Here is a 23183-nt window from a genome sequence, read left to right as displayed (position 1 = left end):
ACATATGTGGCTCATTATATTTTAATTGAACAGCATTGGACTATATAGTATTTATGTTTTTCTTCTTGTAATTTGAATAATATTTCTATATGTTATTCATAGCTGCATTATTTATTAAATCATTATAACATTGGTCTTTCTTGATGCTTCTATTAAATCTTTTCAGTTCTAGATAATGCCACAATGAATAGATTAATATTTATAGTATTCTATTTTTTGTTTAATTTTGTAATGAGAAAAAAGTAGTAGAAATTTATCAAGCTAAGATCTATGAATACATTTATGGGTCTTGTTATACATACATATGTTGCATTCCATGAAAGGATTATACATATTTATAGTACCAACGCAATATATTAGTATACAAGATTTAACAAAATGTTTCTAAAATGAGTTGATGTAATATGTTTTTTTTAAATTTCTACTATAATGAACACAAACTGCCCTCTCAAAGTTACTTTAGTTTAGTTTTAGTTTTTACAGAAGGTTACTATTATACCTTTATATTTCTTAAATTAGTGCATCCTCCATGAATTGTCTCCTATCATTTCTCCATTTACTTGAACTTCTATGTTTCGTATAAATCTGAAGAAAATATTTCCATTTCAGTAGAAGTAAACATGTGGATAGAATTTGACAGTTAATGAATGCATGCTCTATTCTGAGTACTATAATAGCAATTTTACATATATCTTTTACATTTAATCTTCACATTAACCTTAGACATATTTTCATTAATCCCATTGTAGTAACTGAACTAAAGAGGTTTTAATAAGTTTACCAAAAATTAGACCTCTGTTAAGAGAAAAGACAAAGGAAGATTGTCTTAATTATATTTATTCAGTATCTCCTACATTCCCAACACTATGATATGTGCTTTACACATATTTTCCCTAACTCTCACAACATTCCTTATTATAGTAGGATCCTATGCTTCAAAGAAATTAAATAACTTAAGTTTATAAACAACTAGTTAAACGTTAGGTGTCAAATTCAGTTTGTCTGACCGTGTCCCAGTTGTTAAACATCATGCCTCTTGGTTTGTGAGGGACCTTTTAAAAGAGATGATTCTTTCTGAAAATTACGTTTAAATTAAGATACACATTTTAGGAAGATAAACCTAATTAATGATGCTGTTGTAACCAGAAGTCTTGTGATATGGGGAGCTAGTTAGGAGGCTACTGGAGGAAATGTAACAGGAATCAAATAATGGTACTGGAAAGGAGGTTTCAGTTCTACTGAAGAGTTGCAACAAATAGTACTTGCTGACATTCATGCAATGAAGGGAGAAATTTAGACTTCTATTTTTCAGGCTCACAAATTGATAACTATAAACCTAATGTGGAAAGAGAAATAGGAAAGAAAATTTGAGTGAGGAGACAAGGAATTAATTTGTTTGATTTTTAATTTGCAGAGACTGGAGAACATAAAACTGGACATAAAAATGTCAGTTGAAAACATAGGTCTACCATTTAAATGGTTAAAACTGAAAATGGACATTTTAGCCATTGGCCTGAGTCTGTAAGTTGAGGTCCCTGGAAGGAAAGAGACCAACCACTCAACCAGAGTGGGACCACCATGAAGAGAGGACAGTGGAAAATATGTTAGAAATACCAGCGAAGACTCCCTTAGAGGTGTGAAGATAGTACGGGAGACTGAGAATGGAAGGTCAGGGTGTAGGGCAGGGAGAGTGGCAGGAGAACAAGGCACAAAGGAGCTGCTATAGAAGAGTTCTAAGTAGTAAACAAAGGCCAAGTGCCACAGAGAAATTAAGCAGATTAATGATGAAAAAAAATACATGCTATTTAATAATTAAGAGGTCCCCAGATGACCTTAAAGAAAGTATGGTGAGTCAAATGTCTGCATGGAAAAAATTCAGATTTCAACTATATTTTTATTGGAAACATAAAATAATAGTAATAACAATATTTGCATGATATTTTAGAATTTCCAAATATAGTTACTCATATGCTCTTGTTCAAAGAACAACCATTCTCTTCCTTGGAGAGTTTATGGTAGCTTTGGGAGCAAGTAAGTAAAGAGCTAAGCCTCAAAGTTAGGCCCTGTACTTTCATATTTCACCTTCTTTCGATACACTATATAGTGCCTCTTATTTTGTTTGAGCCCCAGTTGTTTTGGACAGTGGCAAATTGTTTAATTTCAACATAATGAACCCAGGATTTGGGGATTGGCTTGAATGAAACTTGGACCTGACATACATAAGCTGTGTAGGGCATGAGATTCATTCTCTAATGGGAACCAGAGAATAATTATTTTCCTTGGGGATGGCTGTGAAAAGTAAATATGAAAGCAAGTGGGTAATAGTGAAATGTACAATGTACAAATTTTTAAAATGTTTTTGCATGAGGAAGAACAAAGGATTGTCATTATTGCAGGGTGCTGAAAATAGATGATATCTAATACTTTAAAATGTCACATTATGTGTGAGACTAAAGCAAAAAATATTTGTTACAAAATTTAGATTTTGACTAGAGCATTTCCTAATATAATAAATGTAGATAGTTTGATTGAATGTCATAAGTACTTGGAATCTCAGGTAGCACATGAGATTTTGTTGGTTTGTCCAGAGTGATCCCCCGATGAATCCCAGAATGATTTGATCAGTGACTGGAAAAGTATTTGCAAGCCCCCTTTGGGGAATGGTGAGAGTGGGGAGAAATTCAACCTCCCCAAGTTGAATTCTTGATATTCTCACAAGCAGTGTGGACAACCAAAGCTATAGGCTGAGCCTCCAGCCTTGGGGTTTGTTCACATGAAACTTAACCCCACCAAAGATAGGTCAAGTCTACTTAAAATTTAGGCCTAAGAGTCACCCTCAAGAGAGCCTCTTTTGTTGCTCAGATGTGGCCTCTCTCTCCAGCCAATATGATGAGCAGTCTCACTACCCTCCCCCTCTCTGCATGGGACATGACTCCCAGGGGTGTGGACCTTCCTGGCAACATGGGACAAAGATCCTGGAATGAGCTGAGACTCAGCATCAAAGGACTGAGAAAAACCCTAGAATGAGCTGAGAATTAACATCAAGAGACTGAGAGAACCTTCTCGACCTAAAGGGGAAGAGTAAAATGAGGCAAAGTGTCAATGGCTGAGAGATTCCAAACAGAGTCGAGAGGTTATCCTGGAGGTTATTCTTATGCATTAAGTAGATATCACCTCATTGTTCAAGATGTAGTGGAGAGGCTGGAGGGAATTGCCTGAAAATGTAGAGCTGTGTTCCAGTAGCCATGTTTCTTGATGATCATTGAACAATGATATAGCTTTCACAATGAGACTCTGTGATTGTGAAAACCTTATGTCTGATGCTCCTTTTAGCTACTATATCAACAGAAGAGTAGAACATATGGAATAAAAATAAATAACAGGGGGAACAGAAGTTAAAATAAAATCAGTTTGAAATAGTGGTAGGTGAAGGCGAGGGGTAAGGGGTATGGTACATATAGTTTTTTTTTTTTCTTTCTCTCTATTATCGTTTTATTTCTTTTTCTGTTGTCTTTTTATTTCTTTTTCTAAATCGATGCAAATGTACTAAGAAATGATGAATATGCAACTATGTGATGATATTAAGAATTACTGATTGTATATGTAGAATGGAATGATTTCTAAATGTTTTGTTAGTTAATTTTTTTTAATTAATAAAAAAAGCAAGTGGGAAACGTGATAATGAACTGATACTAAATAAATGTTTTTCCTTAAATTTCTGTAAAAGAAATACTGTGTATTTATTTTAAAAATATAACAAGTTATTAGTAAGAATTATTTTAAATTAGCTAAGCATGTGAAATAAGTACTGCTAAAACACTGGGATTTTTTTTTTATGTAAATCTAAGAATAGGGCTATGTTTACAATAAAAAAATACATATTGTTTTATAATCTCTCAAATTGCCCTATATGCCATCATGGACAAGATTAACTTTAAGTCTCTTTTTTTATAATTTTAGGTCTGAAATCACATGCTGGTATTGCTGAAGTATTCAAGAAAATTTTTCAAAAGCCTGAATTTGGGAAGTACTCAACAGTTTTTTCCATACAGAGAGGCACATGGACATTTTGCAGAGAATCCCATAAAAGCTTTCCTATAGAGGAGAATGATTACATTTTTGTTCTCAATATATTTTAAAGGGTAAGCTACTCTGAAGTAATGATGTTATAGAAATATTTAGAATTTTAGAAATAGCATTGTCTGGTAGAAATGGGAAGACATAAAATCAAGGATTATGTTTCCAGTTTTACGCCCAAATATCTCTGTTACTTTTGAGAAACCACTAAAGCTTTTTCTCAGAGGTTTTCTGAGAGGAAAGTAATAGCTAACAGTTATTAAGTGTTCTGTTCTAGACATACTAATTTTCAAGCATGAAGTTATTTATTCTTTCAAGAAGTATACAAGGCAAAATACTATAGACAAAAAATTGAGGTACATGGAAGGTTTGCTTTTCACACTGAATAAACCAAGGAATTCTGACACCAGAGCTTATGTTTTGATCATCTGCTGTCCTGACCTCTTCAGATGACTGGAGCCAAAAATTCTAGAAATAGAAGCACACCTAGAGAACACATCAGCCTGCCCCCGACCCCCACCGACTCCCTCCAGCTTACACATGAGACCTGGGGAGGTTATGTAATGAGTCAGGTTAGATCACAGTTACATCTGGACCTCTAAGCCAGCTCCCTGTTTCTGTGATTCCTGTCTTACTGCACTACTCTGACACCTGCTCTTCTGGGCACAGAATCATGATTTTACAAAACCAGTTTAGTAAAGGTTCATCTTATGGCTGCTGCTTCTAAGTGTCCTACAAGACACAATTATCGACCTACTCAAAGTGTCATAGGCTGGGTATATTCTGATTCACAATTTTTACAGCTATCTTCTTGATAAGAGTAATTCTTTTACAGGTTCCATCAGGTTTTGGAGATCTTTCTGATCACTTAATAGATCAGAGGCTGTGGCAGAGGATATTTCCATGTGCTCCTCTATATTTCGTAGTCACCCTTGCAATTCATTTGCCATATGACAGCCATGGCACAAGACAGAAAAGATATAAACAACTCACTGTCCTGGCCATCTAAAACACCTGGCAGAGCCTTCTGGACTTCTGTTCTTCCCTGATGACCTTGAAAGCCATGTTCTTCTAAGGGCAAAAAGATGGAAAAAGCCTAGATAGTGAGTCAATGCTTAGAGGAGAAATGCCCAGCAGAGAACACTTGGCATACATCAGATGTTGTCTGAACGAGAAACGAACATTTAAAATATTGAGCCACTGTGATGTAGGTTTTATATGATTCTTCAGCATAACTTAACCTTTCCTGAATAATACATATACTGGCTTTGGAAATGGAGTGCAACGATAGAGAAAAAGCTCCACTTTGTGGTAATTGGTTTGGCAATTAAGTAGCAGGTAACTGCTGCTAGAAACCAGAGTTGGAGATAGGTATTTTGCCCCAGCAAAACCTTTAGAAATACTCTCTGTCATAACTTGGAAAGCACTCCATATCTTACCATATTCTATTTAAAGCCAGACTTCTGAAGTCTAACAACTCTATCATTTCTGCTACAGGAAGTTATGGTGGAATTTTCACTTGGACACATAATTAAATTCCCGGAGCAGATGTTCATCTATAAAATGGGGATTATAAAGTTATTGGTAAGGCTGAGGAATTCTGGTGACAATATTTGAAAGCACCACACACTAGTTAATATTTAGGTGGACTTGAGCAACTTGAATGCCAGAGAATATGACAAGAACCAAATTATGAGATAAACTATTTAATTCTAGAAAATATGAGATACATCTAAAATATATTAAAGTTTCAATAATATGGAATCAGTTAATGGAAACAGCATTTCTAAGTATAATTTAACTGCAGTCACTATAATTAACGCGAGAAATTAAAGTTTTAAAAACCTCTCTCATGCACTCAGTTGTTCAAAATGAAATATGTTATTGATTGAAAGCACAGATATTTGAGTCTAAATGATCTGAATTTAAATTAGTTTACTGATTAAATTGCATTCTGTCATTTAACCCCTCTGAGCCTCAATTTTATCTAGAAAATTTAGATAATAAAACTACTTCAAATGTTGGTTAAATAAATTGAGACGATGTCTTGCTAATTACTTAGTATATTTCCTGGATCATGATAAGTACTAAAAGATTGGTAGCTATTTTGTTGATGCAACAAACACTGTCATGGTCATCTTCACTATCATTATACCTACTCATTTATCTTTCACCAAGGATAAATGATGAGCTCAGTCTTCAGAAACTGGCTCCACAGGATCTTTTTAAAACAATAAACAGTTACCAGAAATAATTATGTTATACTGAAACATTTCCACATAATTATGAAGTGATTCCATCTTTCAGTGCGATGTTTGGCTTTCTGGAAAGTGCTAGATTTTAAAGCGCTTAAAACAAATGATTTTAAAATCTGGTGTATCACCAAAAAAAAATTGCATTTTTTTTGTCATTTAACATTAATTTGAAGAGTTAATAGATTGCTTATAGAAAAGGTGACTACGAATTACATAGATAGACAAATAAAATCATTTTTAATGTCCAATGGAGACTTAGTATTAGCCATCACCTGCGTTATTTTTTATCTTCACTTACAATTTTGGGATTTTTTATATGACATGCTTTACTATTCAATAAGGTTACAGTGTAGTTCCTTTTTTAAAGCTTGGCAGATGGTCACTTATTGTTCTGAATGAGTTTTCACTAATTTTAAGCAGGAGGTTAGTCATCTGTTAGTTATTTTCCAGTGCAGCTGAAACGATTTTGGCTCAAATTCTGACAATTTTTCAGAGTTTTTATCATCTGGGGGTTTCCCCCAATTTTTAGCTGGCCTCATTATTTCATTTAAAGTTTAGGAGGAGAGTTTTATAAGCACTCAGGGACCTCATGATTTGACTGAGTTTAATCTCAGCAGACCAGAGAGGTACGCCCTCAGTTGGCACAGAGAAATTATGCTGGCTAGGAAGCACCTTGCAATAGGCTGTAAATAGTGAACTGAGACAGTTGTTTTGCCACCCAGAAAAATGTCCAAACTTCCTTAAATACAAGATCCTCCTCCTTTCCAGGGCAGGCAATATATACCAGATCATACCAAAATTTATGAGGAATATATGTGTGTATGTGTGTGTGAGGTATTAATTTCTCCATTCTTTCCTCAAAAACATGCATTTACCTATATTTGAAATTTACAGATATTTGTGAGAAAAACATTTCCTTTAATTATTTAGTAGTAAAATCATATCAATGCAGATATTTGAAGTATATATCAATGAATATCTATACATACATATGTGAATCACTTAAAGAAGCAGAATAAATCTGATTAAAGAAGCAGAATAAATCTGAGATCCATGAGACCTGATTCCAACTTGACTGAATACATTAGAATAGGAAGGAACAGTATATGTCTTTAAGAATGAGATCTACTTTAGGTATATACTCAAAGAAAGTGAAACAGATGAATGTTTATTTACAATAACCTAAAGGTGGAAGCAACCTAAGTGTCTGTCAACAAATGACTGGATAAACAAAATGTGCATACACACAATGGAATACTATCAAATCACAAGGAAGAATAAGTTCTGAGACTTGGTGCAGCATGGAGTAACCAGGAAAACTAATTAGGCTTGGAAAAATAAGCAAGAAACATAAGGACAAATATTACATGATGCTGCTTATTAGTTTTCACAGGGACAGGACGTAAATTAGAGTTACCAAGGAATGAGGAGATGGGGGGTGGAGGGCTGTATGTTTGGGGATCAGGGAAGAGAATATTAGGCATGAAATAAATCTAAAATCACTAAGCACTTACTACATCCTGGGAAGCATGTGGCAGTTTGATGCTGTTGTGTACCCCAGAAAAAGCCATATTCTTTTAATCAATTTCTTGTGGCTGCAGTCTTATTAAGGATGGGATTTTTTTATTTAGGTTGTTCCAATTGAGATGTGACCCACCCAATTCAAGATGGGTCTTAATTCTTTACTGGAGTCCTTTGTAAGAAGATAAAAGACAGAAAAAAGGCAAAAGAGCAGAGAGAGAAACACCTGGAGAGAGAGCCGATGGAGGGAGAATAGCCACAGAGACGCTAAGAAAGGATCCACAGAAGCTCAGAGAGGAAGACACTGGAATCAGAAACTGAAAGCAATAAAATACAGCAGCAAAGGACCAGCAAATGCAGACTGTTTCTTCCCCATGTAACAGAAGAACCCCCAGATGCCAGCAGACTTTCTTCAGAAGGCATCGACCTCTTAATGCCTTAATTTGGACATTTTCATGGCTTCAGAACTATAAATATGTAAACTAATAAATTGCCATCTGGCAGCTTTAGCAAACAGAAACAGAGCACTTTAAAGTGCCATTCGTTTAATCTTAAGGAAATTCTATGATGCAAATACGATTATGATAATTTTATAGACATTTACAGTGATGTATGGAAGAGAAGGATTTTGCCAAAGTTAATACATGTGCTAAGAGCTGGAACTAGATTAGGAAAAGAAAGTTTTACAGTGGCAAAATTTTCAGGACTCATCCTAATAGTTCAAAATAAATATATTCTTATCCAATGAACTTGGAATATTTTACTCTTTTGGCAAAGCTAACGCTATTTTGGTGATGGTAGACCAGATTATTTAAATCTCTTGTCATGAGACCTTCTATTCTTGTAATGAAATGCATTTGTTCAGAATCCATACTTGACAGTCAGTTTATAATTTTTTTTTCCTGTCTACAGGAATAGAAAGAGTTTATTATGTTGAAATAAGTATTCTGATAGGTTTTATAGTTAGGTTCTTCACTATAAATTTATAAGATGTCATTTCGAGTTTATACAATAATATTCTGGAAAGGACTGTTTTCATCTGAAAGTATAAAAATACCAGACAAAAAGTGGTTATAAGATAGGGGTTAATTTTTCTCTCATAACAAGGAAGATGAAGGTAGCCAGATGCTAGTATTGGTTTCATGGCTAGTGATAGAAGGATTGGAATCTCTGAGATTGATTTTATTGCTTCATGGTTTCAAGATGGTAACTTCAGCTCAAAACATGGAAGTATTCAAAGAAAGAATTAATAGAAAAGGTCTGTGTCAATAATATCTGGATATTTTGATCAAGGAAGGAAAATCTTTCCCAGAAACTCTCAGAAAATTGGCCAGAATATGTAACATGGCTACTTCAACAAGTAAAAAGCTTGAAAAAATGAGTAATTGTGTTTTTCAGATTATGTAGTAGGGAGAAGAGAGTTGGGAAATAGTGTTCTGTAAGCCCATGTAGACTGAAACCCAAGAAAATGAGACTATCTCTTGGATCATCAACACATTTGGGTTCTGAGTCTGTACGTTCAATAGGCAGACTTTGCCTATAATAGATACACAAAGGTGAAGGAAAAGTACCAGAGAAATAAAGATTTCAAGGCTGATTTCTGCCATTGCCTATACAACATATTTTCATCCATCTTGAAATTTTAAAATTATATTTGAAAATGCCAAGTAGTTAATCACCACAACAGGAATATTTATCTTCAAATTATTATAATGTTCTATCAAATTTATATCTCTATATCTGAGTATCTATAGCTATATAGTGCATTTCTAAGAATAGAACACACCAAAACTCTGGGCGAGTCCAAGTGTGGTGGGAAACAATGACCAACCAGGATTTTTATCACATGAACAACTATGAGTCACTTAGGAAAGCCACAGGGTAGAGTCCTAAGTCCTATGGCTGATAAAGTGCAACACCAAACTTTCACGAAAAAAAATGCTATGGCACAAGGAGATTGTGGAAAAAACCCCACTTGTAGTACAGTTAGTCCATTGCCTGGTCTGAAGATGCTAATAGGTACGAGGGAGAGGGATAGTAATGAGAATAGAATTGGGTATTAAAATCTGTAAATGGAGTTATTCCCAGGTGCATAGAAACAAAAGAACTGTGATCAAATAAAATAATTAATCAAATGAAAAAGTTCTGTGAAGCAGGACCATTCTTACTCTTCTTTTTATTCTATTCTCAAACTAGGGTTTGCAGGTTGCTGGCAAATACTAGCCATTTAATAAATATGTTTTCATTAAGTCACCATAGGGATATAGTTTGAGGCAACTCTATGGGAAGACTAAAAGGTCTCATAAGAATAGAGGGTTTCATGACAAGAAATTTAGATAAATTAATCCGCCATCACCAAAGTAGTGTAGTTTGTTATAGGTGAGATATTAAATGTATGGGTTTACTTTGATTAAATAGCATAAAAATATAGTAAATAATCTTTCTTATTTGTCTTGGCATTTATAACCAGGAATTTTATCAAGATTACACTGTAATGAAATACGTTACTACTAAGTTTGTCCAGTAATAAGTTTCTTAGATGAAAAGAATTGCTTTGTCTCAATATTTTCATTAACTACTATAGGACCATTGTTTACCTTTAACCATGCTTTAGTGTTTATACTTTATGTATTTATACTTTAAATATTTTAAGTATATTTAAACTTTAAGTACATTAAAAAAGTTCCATTATATTTAAGGGGATAGACAATTTTAGTTAAGATAAAATTTGTTTATCTAAAATGACACCTAGGTACAAATTTTCCATTCAAATGTCCTGTGGTGGTTTGAAGCTGTAAGTACGCAAGCAGAACAAGTTCTCAAAATTAATTCATCCTTGTGGGTGTTAACCCATTGTAAGTAGGACCTTTAGATGAAGTAACCTTAGTTAAGCATGGCTCAGGATATGTTTTATTGCTGGAGTCCTTTATAAGAGAATGAAATTCAGACAGAAAGAGAGAAAACCATGACAGCAAGAAGCTGAAATCAATGAAACTTAGAAGAGAAGAGAGAGACCAGTAGGCATCTTTTGTCTTGTCATGTGACAAAGAATCCAAGGATAACCAACAGCCAGTTCTGGGGAAGAAAGCATTGCCTTGACAATGCCTTGATTTGAATGTTCTCTTGGCCTCAAAACCATGAAAAATTCAAATAATAAATTCCTATTATTTGACCCATTTCATGGTATTTGCTTTAAATAGCCTAGGAAACTAAAATTGATGTTGGTACCAGGAGAGTGGGGTTCTGCTATTAAGAATACCCAAAAATGTGGAAATGGCTTTGGAATCAGGTAATGGGTAGACACTGGAAGAACTGTCAGGTGCTTCACAGAAAAGGTTTAGGTTGCTTTGAAGAAACTGTTAGTAAAAATATGAATGTTAAAATTAATTCTAATGAAGGCTTATAAGAAAATGATGGATGTGTTATTGGAAACTTGAGGAAAGGCAATTCTTATTTTGAAGTAGCAGAAAACTTGGCAAAACTGGGGTCCATGTTGGATGGATAGCAGAACTTGAAATTGATGAATTTGGATATTTATCGGAAGAGATTTCCAATCTAAATATGGAAAGTGCAGTCAGTTTTCTCCTTGCAGCTTATAGTAAAATGCAGAAGGAAAGGGATAAACTGAGAACTGAATTCCTGGCCATAAAGAAACCAGAAACTGATGACTCAGAAAATTCTGAGCTTCTGGAAAGTGAGTGCCCAGAGAATAATATTCCATTTGAGCTTTTAACTGAACATGGATCTAACTAGCAATTTCCATGCAAGTCAGGGGTAGAGGTGCAATTATCCAGGAAAGTACTGTGGAAGGTCCTACTGCCTGATGGTTTGAACCCCTGTGTACTATGTGCAAATCTAACACTTTTTGTGTGAGATCTGTATGAATGGAACCACTGCCAGCCTGGACTAAAAGGAAAAGAGAAGTGATAAATTGAAGCAAGAAGCTGAAATCAACAACACCTGGAAGAGAAGAGAGAAACCAGGAGATGCTTCCATGTTGTGCTTTGCCATGTGACAAAAAAGTCAAAGATCTCTAGCAGCTGGTCTTTGGGAAGAAAACATTGCCTTTATGTGGACATTTTCCCAGGTTCAATATCATGAGCAAATCAATTTTCATTGTTTAATCCAACCCATTCTATGATATTTGCTTTAAAAACTCAAATACATCTATGAGATAATTTTTGATGTTTGATATTTATAAAATATTCCTATTTATTGGAGGAGACCCATAGGTCTATGAGATCACTTAAGAAAGTGTTACTCCAGATTCTGAGCAGAAAACTACAATTATGACCATAGTTACTATAATTCTTTTTTCAGATATCATTACAAGCAGTGGAAAATTTTAAAGATAAATTCATCAGTAAGTTAATATAACCATCATCAAGAATAAAGACTTCATTCCAGTGCTATGGAGACATACAAAGAAAACTGATGGGACTATGTTAAAACATTGAGGTAGATACAGTATAATCTGAAAGATAACTGTTGAATAAGGAAAAGGACATAAAAGATCAAATGAAAACTAGTAGCCACTATAATAACATATCTTCAAATAGGCATAGGATCTTGTTCTCTCTAATACCCCATGCTAAGCATTTCAGGGAACAAAACCACAAGTAGGTTTTAATTTAATAGGTAAGGATGAAAGTTGCACAAAAATCAGGATATGGTAAGTATAAAAAATGCAAGATACGTTAAGTATGAAAAATTTCTGACAAATGCTAGCAGAGATCAAAGGAGAGAGACATCACATATGTTCAGTTGAAGAAATCATAAAAGAATGGAGAAAACAGATTTCATAAATGGTGTCTTTGATTTCAACAATTTAAATGGGAGAGACTCAGGAATAGATAGCCTGCCAAGCAGGGGAAAAGCGTGAACAAGACTCAGGGTTACACAAAGGAAATTGTTTCAGGGACAGGAAATAGTAGAATTGAGAATTTAGGGTATGTTTAAGGAAGTAGGTGGAGATAAATTTAGAAGGGAGGATCAGGCCATAAATTAATTCCGAATGAAGATATAAAGGCATATAGATGTCCTACATTCTAAATTTATTAATATATCTTTATTCAATAAATATATGCAATTTTCACAATAAATACATGTGATTTTGCACATGATGTATTCTGGAGCCAAGAAGACAGGAACTGTGCAATGATTTTTTTTTTTTTTAATCTCATCTCAGTTTCCCAACTGTGATCACAAACACTATGAAACTGATTGGCTTAAATAAAGGGAATTTATTTGTTTAAGGTTTGCACACAGGCTTAGTTCAAAATTGAGATATCAGCAAGGTGATGCTTTTTCCTCAAAGACTGTGGCCTACTAGAACTAACTGCCTCTGATCTTTAGGGACTTTTGACTTTTCCATCACATGGCAATGTCCTCTCCTTTCTCTTCTGGGTTCCACTGACTTCTAACTTCTCAATTCTCCGACTTAGTCTCTTTATGTCTGAATTCCATTCTGGTTTTAAAAGACTCTAGTAATTTTAGTAAAGCCCAATCTCATTCAATTGGCACACCTTCACTAAAAATAGCTTCTTCAAAAGGTCCTGTTTGTAATGGGTTCACAAATACAAGAATGTATTAAGATTAGGAACATGTTTTACTGAGATACATAATTCAATCTACTACACTCATCTTCTCATTGGCTTCTAGTATCATCTGGGAGATATATTGCTAAAGATGTGGGGAAATGGTGAGTTCTCAAAATGCAAAGCAATAACTTCTTAAAATCAATTCTGCCTGCTTCATCCTATTTAAGTCTCTAAATATTCCTTGAGAATTTGTGTGCTTACACTTCAAAAACTCAGCTGCTCCCCTGAGCTCTTAAATTCAAGTCAGATTTATCTGTCCAGCAACTTTTGACCATCACTTTGTGTGTTGGATGGAATTTTCCAGTTTATGATTCCAGCCTCTGTTTCGGCCTGGCTCCCAATGAGATACCTCAGAAGAGAAAAAATGGACTGCTTGGAATAAATTTAAGTAAGTGGGCTGATGATATGCTCAGCATTCAAAGGCTGAAATAGAAAAGTATTCTCCACCAAAATTTTCATTTCAGTGTTCTGTGACAATTACTTTTATTTTATCATAACTTCTTCTTATTATTCTCTTCATTTTGACTTATTCACTCAGGAATATGTAAACATGCACTTTAAACTCGTATTACTTTCCTGATGTCTAAACAAGTGTCCTCTTGCTGGTTTTAGTTCTTGCAAATTTCACTGCAGCATTTGACACCAATGACAAGCTTCTTGCACAAGGTCTTTTTGCTTAACAATGTATATTATCAGAATTCTTTCTTTCTGACTTGTGATTAACTTTCTGACTCTTTACGTTTTTTTTTCCTTGCTTACATCCAAATAAGGGTATTCCCCAAAGTTCAAAATAAGCATTTTTTGTTCTCTATATTTATCTTGTTGATTTACATATTTAGTGGCTATATGCTAATGCTGCTAAAAATACATTTATCTCTGACTTTTTTTCTGAGTATTTGACAAATCTTCAATAGCTTTCACGATTTCAATATTTACTATCTCACAATACATTAAAATTTCCTACATCCAGAAATTAATTTCAAGAAATTTATCACAACAACTTTCCAGTTTCTATCACTACAACTATTCTTCCTGTAGCACCACATGGAAATGTTTGAAAAATGAAATGACTCACTGAACAAGGAAGGGCCATAACCAAATTGGAATATGAACTCCACGAAATGATCACATCATTCTTCTCCAAAGAACTTCAACTACTTAAAATTCTCTTCTCAATCAGAATGTCAGGAGTTTAGTTATAGAGCCATAAGAATACTGGAACATCAGAGAGTGAGAGTGCAGTAAGTATTTGCAGAGTTAAATGGGACAGAGGATTAAGTTTTCATGCAAATTCAAAATAATCTTCATTTGTTTAAAACCATTTTTATGTTATGAAACATAACTTGAATAAAATTGCAAAAAAGTAATAAACATACCCGTTCATCAATATTTTTAACATCTCTAATGTGTATAAGCATTCTACTCCAACTTCCCTGATACCCACAACATAAAATTTATGATTTGTTCTAAAACTGCATTCGGTAAGAATGTATGGATTAAGTTCAATGATAGCTGAGCTCATTTTATGATTGTGATAATTTCTATGAAATATTTTTGTTTGGAGGTTGTGCTGACATGTAACATACATTGTATTATATAAACATATACATTTCCAAGTTCTGTAACTGACACACAAAATTTAACATAAGGGCATATAGAGGAGATAAAATAAAGAGAATAAAGAAAGAATCTCTTAGTTTGGAGAAGACATGAGGCCTACTGGGAGATATCTGGGGGCATCTAGCATTTAATGAGAAGGGTAGAGATTCAGTTACTGGAGAGTAAAGAACTAAGCAAAGGATTAGTTTAGAAACAGGAAGACCTATGTATATTTAGGAATAAAAGAAAAAGGGTAAATTGCAATGTCTACGATTGAAGGAGATAATTACAGCAGTAGAAACTAAAAGGATATGGCAAAAATACATTTTTAAAATATATATGAAGATATTTTCTTTAGAAATTAAGAGATAAATAGCACTCCAAAGCATCAAGAAAAATATATGTCATAATCAAAATCAACTATTTACTGAAGCATGGTGAAATCTTATTCATTTCAAAAGTTATCTCTCAAAATGGTCAGCACAAACTGATCATGGCATTAAGTGGGTTACATTTCTGATGCCAATAATAGAAATTCCTGGGTATTCCAAATATCTAAGAAGGTATACATATAATATTGGAAATCTATGAAATATGTCTCTCTACTCATTACCTAGAACTTTCAAATAACAAAAATAAAACAAAGAAAGCTAAAACAAGAAAAAAGAAATTATAACTACTATCTAACTTTTTTTGTGAAATTTGAGTATGTAAATATCCACTTATTGACAAAAGCATAAATAATTTTCTTATGAAGTTAAATGGTAGATAGGACCATTCGTTTTATCTCTGGAATGGGTCAAAGCACAATTACCAGAGTGTTGGGATCAATCTTGAAATTTAATATTGGAAATACATAGCAAAAAAAATTAAAGATTCAAAACATTAAGATTTTAATAATAACAATTCAAAATTTGTGCTACTTATCCTAGGACTTTATCTCCACATTGGCAGACATTTGTATATAATGTTCACAGGAAAAAAAAAAAAGGACATCAACTGAAGTAGATATAGGGTGAGTTACTATATGGTACGTTATAGACACACAGGTTCAGACACAACTGAAACTTTCACAAATGGCTGTTTTATTACTTAAATAGCATGAAGGGTCCAACACAATAGGGGAACAGATCTCATCTTGATCAATCTCCTGGGGAGGCCAGTGCCTTGAGGTCAGAGTAAGTAGGTGGCAATTCTGTGTGCCTTCTTTGCATCTCAGAAGAAAGACCAATCTGTGCTACACAATGGCAGAGGGGGCCCAGCCACTGAGAGTTCCTGCCCTGATAAGCAGCTGGCTTCTTGTTCCTGGTTTCCAGTGTAAGGTATGACTAGGCCATTCCATTAGACCTAAAGTCTCCCCTGGGCTACAGAATGGAAGCATATTGAAACATCTACACACAAGAAAAGGAGGGAATTAGGTCAGGGTTAGGAGATGGCTACTGAGCATGTCCATGACTTCCCCAGCAGTACTAGTGGTATTAATGACCACATAGTCTGAATAGCTCAATTTTATGTGCAGATAGGTACTTTAAAGTTCATTCAAACCAAATAAACCCCAAAAACCTCATTTTCATTTCACTAAATTGTATCTCCTATGAAGCTGTCTGATTGACTCACAACTTCTGCCAAGCAACAGTGAATACACAGCTTTAGGTGCTGTGGTAGTTATATTCAGATGTCAGCTTGGCCAGGTGAAGGCACTAGTTCTGTTGCTGTGGACATGAGCCAATGGTATGTGAACCTCATCTGTCTCTGATTACATCTGCAGTTGGCTAGGAGGCATGCCTGCTGCAATGAATGATGTTTGACTTAATTGGCTGGTGCTTAAATGAGAGAGCACAACGTAGCACAGCCCAAGCAGCTCAACATACCTCATCTCAGCACTTGCAGCTCAGCCCAGGCCTTTGGAGATGCAGAAAGAAATCACCCTGGTTAAAGTTGTTGGAACCCAGTGGCCTGGGGAGAAGGCCAACAGAGGTCACCCTGTGCCTTCCCATGTAAGAAAGAACCTCAGTTGAAAGTTACCTGCCTTTCATCTGAAGAACTAACAAAATAAATCCCCTTTGATTAAAAGCCAATCCATCTCTGGTGTGTTGCATTCCAGCAGCTAGAAAACTAGAACGGGTGCTTTTCTGTAAACTGTCTTATTTCTGACTTTATATTGTCTAAGTTTATATTTTTACTCTTAAGAGTTTTCTGTCAAAGGACACATCAAAAATCTAGAAGAGTGGGTTTTTGGTGACTGGAGAAATCTTTAGCATTCTTTAGATTACAAATTTTCTGTATGAATTTGTCTGGTTTTCATAGTAAACAAACAATGTCACTTAAATATCATAGATTTCCTTAAATTCTACAGGTTGCATCATTCATTGAGACATCAAGAACTGGAGTCCAGTCTTATTTTAAGAATTAGTGCAAAATGCACTAAAGAACTAACACAATATACACACTCATAATGGTCTGCAAAGAAGAACATTTTCTCACTAGTTTCTGACTGTTCTAGTTTGCTAGCTGCTGGAATGCAGCAAACCAGAGATGGATTGGCTTTTAACAAAAGGGGATTTATTTCATTAGTTCTTCAAAGGAAAGGCAGCTAACTTTCAACTGAGGTTCTTTCTTACAAGGGAAGGCTCAGGATGATCTCTGCTGGCTTTCTCTCCAGGCCTCTGGGTTCCAACAACTTTCCCCGGGTTGATTCCTTTCTGTATCTCCAAAGGCCTAGGCTGAGCTGCAAGTGCTGAGATGAGGTATGCTGAGCTGCTTGGGCTGTGCTACATTGCGCTCTCTCATTTAAGCACCAGCCAATTAAATCAAACATCGTTCATTACAGCAGACACTCCTCCTAGCCAACTGTAGATGTTATCAGCAACAGATGAAGTTCATGTACCATCAGCTCATGTCCACAACAACATAACTAGGCATGTTCACTTGGCCAAGTTGACAACTGAATCTAACTACCACACTGACCCAACAAAGTAGTAGGACTTCATAGATTAACTCCTCAAATAAAATTATAGTGATGGGGAATAGGGGTCAAGATAGGGATAAAATGATTGCTTGGAATCCTCAGTGACCAAAATCTTTTTCTATTTCTCTTTCTCTCATTTAAAGAACATTTAGAATGACAGCTGTTTCTTAGAAGAAAGCCATATCACAAAGTTTCAGAGGATCCTATACTCCCACACTGTGTACAGGACAGACATCAACTGTTCAAGTTCATTTAGGAGGAAGTTGTTAGCTAGGACATTGTGCTGGTTTGAATCTATTATGTACCCCAGAAAACCCATGTTTTAATCCTGATCCAATCTTGTAGAAGCAATCATTTCTTTTAATCCCTATTCAGTACTGTATTTTAGAGTCTTGGGATTAGATTATCTCCAGGGAGATGTGACACACACAATCATGAGTATTAATTTTGATTAGCTGGAGATATGACTCCATCCATCCCAAGTGGGTCTTGATTAGCTTAATGGAATACTTTAAAAAAGGAAAAACATTTTGGAGAGGGTCAGAGCAGATAGAGCCTACAGAAATTACAGAAGCTTCAGAGCCAACAGAAGCTTCATAGCAGAGTTGACGAGATGTGGACATGTGGAGAAGAGAGACACAGATGTTTGGAGGTGCTTGAAGCCTGGCAGATATGTCATGAGATGTTAAGCAAGCCAGAACCTGGAGAGAGCCAAGGGAAACTGAGACATGAAAGCCAGCCCCAGAGAAGCAAAGTGAGGAACCCCCACAGGAAAAGAGGCTGAAAGCAATGAAGCCCAGGAGCCAGTGACCAGCAGATGACAGCCATGTGACTACCCAGCTGACATCAGTGTTCCAGATCCACTGGCCTTTCTTGAGTGAGGGTAACCTCTTGTTGGTGCCTTAATTTGGACACTTTTACCTCCTTAGAACTGTAAACTTCTAACATTAAATTTCTCTTTATAACAACCATTCTAGTTCTGATATATTGCATTCCAGCAGCTTGCAAACTAAACTAGACATGTTGACATCATAATCCAGACATCAGCTCCTCTTCCCAGAGCTCTGGAGTCTTATCTGCTCAGGCACAACTCTACCAGCAGAACCATTTCCGGCCATAGCCAGGGCAAATTAAGATTAGCTTAACCTAATGATGATGAGTACCAAATCACAACTACTGCTAGTCATTCATTTCTTCATTCAATAACAATTTACAGAGCAATAGCTGTATGCCAAACTGTGCTAGCTGCTGGAGTTATAGACTCAACTAAGACAAGCAGAAGTATAGGGTGCTCTGACAGCAGATAATTAGGACTTCTGACCCAGACCGAGGAGTCAAGGAATATTTCATCACCAAGGAGCTAACATGTGAGGTGAGATCTGAAAGTTGAGTAAGGATTAATGAGATGCAAAGCAGAAAGGAGAGCACAAATTAGGCAACAAAACAACAACCACAGGGCAGGCCACGGTGGTTCAGCAGGCAAGAATGCTTGCCTGCCATGCCAGAGGACCCGGGTTCATTTCCCGGTGCCTGACCATGTGAAAAAAAAAAAAAAACAACCACAAAGAAGCAACCAACCAACTAACTATCAAGCAGTCCATGAAACAGTCCTAAGGCAGGAGGGAAAAGGGGCTATCCTATAAAACTGAGGCAGGAAATGTTGCTAACTCATAGAGAATGAAGGAAAGTGGTCTGAAATAAGAGGTTGGAAAAATAAGAAGAAACCAGAAAACAAGGGGACAAATAGTCCTTGAGACTATCCCAATGGAAATAAAGGATTATAAGGGATTTAAGCTGAAGGGATATAAATGGAAAGGATATAAACATTGCAGAGACATATTTATATCTGTTTTTTTTTTTTTTTTTTTTAAGAAAATAGCTAAGTCTTCATTCATGAACAAATTTTAGCTCTAGGCTCCAGTTTATACCATCTCATTCTCCCTCACTATGAAGCAGGATAGTGCACAACCACTGATAGATCTGATGGATCCAAACACCATTTATATTCTTGGTAACATCTAAATGTGATCCAAACTAAAGCATCAATTTCAACTGACACAAGCCCGTACCTTAATATGAATAGCTTGAAATCAAGGTACATTATTCAATGTATATTAACGTGCATGCTCATTGAGAGCTTCAGATTAAAGTCACATATCCTTGAATATATGAATATCCTTTATGTAAATCCTTGAACGCATATCAGGAAGCTAAAATTTAAAAATTTTATTTTAATTTTTTGGCTGATGTGATGTTTTCTTCCAAATTATGTGATATTATTTTCTCCACTAAAGCAATAGAGTCCAAAGATACTCTGAGAATAAATGACATCATTATTTTTCTTAATAGGAAAACATTCATTTTAATGACAGGGTTAAATTATTAATACCTCAAAGGAAAACATTTTTACATATTAAGCACATGAAAAATTCTAAGATAATTATGTAAATCCTTTGAAAGGTTTGAAGATATTATTCATTCAGTTTACCAAAAGGCAATTTCCAAGAAGTTCAATTTGACTTTTTAAATTATTTTTCAGATTTATACTGATTATATTCACAGTGACCTGAATTGACATACAATTGAATTTATATGTGATTAAAATTCAGGGTTTAAATATTTTGTTGTGAACTCATATTTGTGGCAGGTAAATACATAGACATTCTCACATATATTAAACCCTGCATATTCATTTACTCTTTACTTGAAATTCTCACAATTCATTTTCTTATGGATTGTTCACTAACAAACACTGCAGAAGGCCACTCAGCTTTTACTTTGTTGGTTCTAAAATATTTACTTAAAAAAAATGCTTAAATTTGAGAAGATAGTTTCACATATTTGAATATTTAAATGCACTTATAATTATATGTGCATATTTCCTTTTTATTTTTATACTTAATACTAGTGGATATGTCAATATATTAGCTATATGTTTTGTTTATTTGGGGGCAGTACATGATCCAGGAATTGAACCCAGGTCTCCCGCATGGAAGACGTGTATGCTACCATTGAACCACCTGTGCCCCCAAAGCAGTAATGTGACCATAATAACAAAAAGTAGTATATATGTGTAGATTTTCCTGATGTTTTTGAATCAGGAAAAATTTCGTTTTAGGGATGCATGTAATTTCTCATTTGAGAAGCGTTCTGCCAATGTTGAGAATGGCTTTATCAAAACTACTACCTTGAAACATCTACACTGAATGCAACACTAGTGTATTTAAAAATAAATAAATAAATGGCAGATAGAATTAGAACTCTTCTCTGAAAGTTCAAAATAACTTACTCAAATTTCCATGAAATAGCACTAAAATTACATTGTTCCCTATCTAATCTAAAACTAATATTAATGGGTCTATATTCACAATATTTGTCATCAGATTTTAATGTGTTCTTTTAAAAATATTATCAGTAAATAATAAAAACTATTAACAAAAATAATCTGGAATGTTTCTATGAGAAAAAGAAATTGCTGCAAAAAAAAAAAAAAAACGAAACAGAAAGAAAATGAGAGCTGTAATTACAGTACTTTTACCTATAATACATGTGATTTTTTTCCCAGAATGACATTTTAAAACTAGGCTGAATTTTATTTTTAAATTTTACTAATTAAAAGGAAGACTAGAATATGAATAGAAGATACAAAAAAAGGTGCATCATCTACAGCTTTGCATGTAAAAATACAGATTATGGCAACATATTATCCTAAATGTAACATATGTAAATGAAACCAAAAAAGTTCACGTGTCTTCACAGTTGCTCTGAAAGTCTGACTACCCTAAAAAGCCATAAAAATTTACTGAAAGAATCATTTATTCTTTTCTACACTATTGTAATATGGGTCAGGGATCAGCAAAATATTAACCACAATCCTAATCTAATTCAGTACCTAGTTTTGTAAATAAAGTTTTATGGGAACAAAGTCATGCTCATTATTTTACATATAGTATGACTGCTTTTTTTGTTACAAAGACAAAGTTGCATAGTTGTGATAAAAATTTTATGATAGGCAAAGCCATATTTAGTGTTTGGCCCTTTAAAGAAAAAAGTTTCTGGCCTGATATGTAACATTGTGGTAAATAATCTATTGCTACTGAAAAGATAATTTTTTAAAAAGGGTACTTTGAATTCTTCTTTTCAAATGAATGTTTGCAAAAAATATCATAAGATATTTTGTTTTTTTTCAAAGTTTCAAATTCCTAATAAGGAAGATAAAGTTCTATTTAATAACAGTCTCCGATGTTTAAAATTTTTGAAAATGAAATCTACTTTTAAAAGCACCATTTTAATGAAGGATTTGGTTTAATGACTTTTACACATCTGGATTGCCATAACAGAATTCAAACTCTACAATTGTTCTTTCTGAAATAAACTTAACACATTCACGGATCTATTAAAAAAATAGAATAATCTGTTCTATATTGTTGCTTAGTTTTATGTCTTCTGCATATTAACAACAAATAGATTATTTTTAGATTTAAAATTTATGTACAGCCTCATGCATCTTCATAAATGTAGAATTACCTGTGTTTTTACATTTGTTTAAGTAGAAGTGCACTGGTTCATACTTCTTTTTTAGCAAACCAAAGAAATGCAATTAATAGAAATGTGTATGACTTTATAAATCTTTCCTGATAAGCCTCAATTTTCTTTTCTGATTTTCTAAATTAGCAACTCTTAGCTCCTGACAAGCCATTAAACCATTTTTATTTAAAGAATCTCACACTCTGCTTTGCTACACAGATAACTTTGTGAAGAGCATAATTTCCTATGATGCAAGGATCAGCACACATATGAGAGTCGCTCAAGTAGCTATTGTTCAATTTAAATCTAACTTCTGCATAATTACATCATAATGCAGCTTCCATTTGGTTGCTTAATATTTTCAATATACTATAATCTTAAGGTAATCACTAACCTAAGAGCAACCTCTGCTGGCTAACAGAGGCTGAGCTGCAAGCATTTTTACTGTAGTTTTACAATGCCTTTTAACCACACCTGATAAACAAGAATATTCTGCAGAGGATTTTAACATATTTTATAATATGCAGTAGAATGAAAAATCCTATATTTTCTATTGTTAAATGAATGTATCTGTGGTATAATTGTTTTAAGACCATACAAAAATAAAAATATCTAAGTTAGGAGTTTGATTCTCAA

This window comes from Tamandua tetradactyla, chromosome 5 (genome assembly GCF_023851605.1).
Source record: "Tamandua tetradactyla isolate mTamTet1 chromosome 5, mTamTet1.pri, whole genome shotgun sequence".
Lineage (NCBI taxonomy): Eukaryota > Metazoa > Chordata > Mammalia > Pilosa > Myrmecophagidae > Tamandua > Tamandua tetradactyla.
This window is presented reverse-complemented; position numbering follows the sequence as displayed.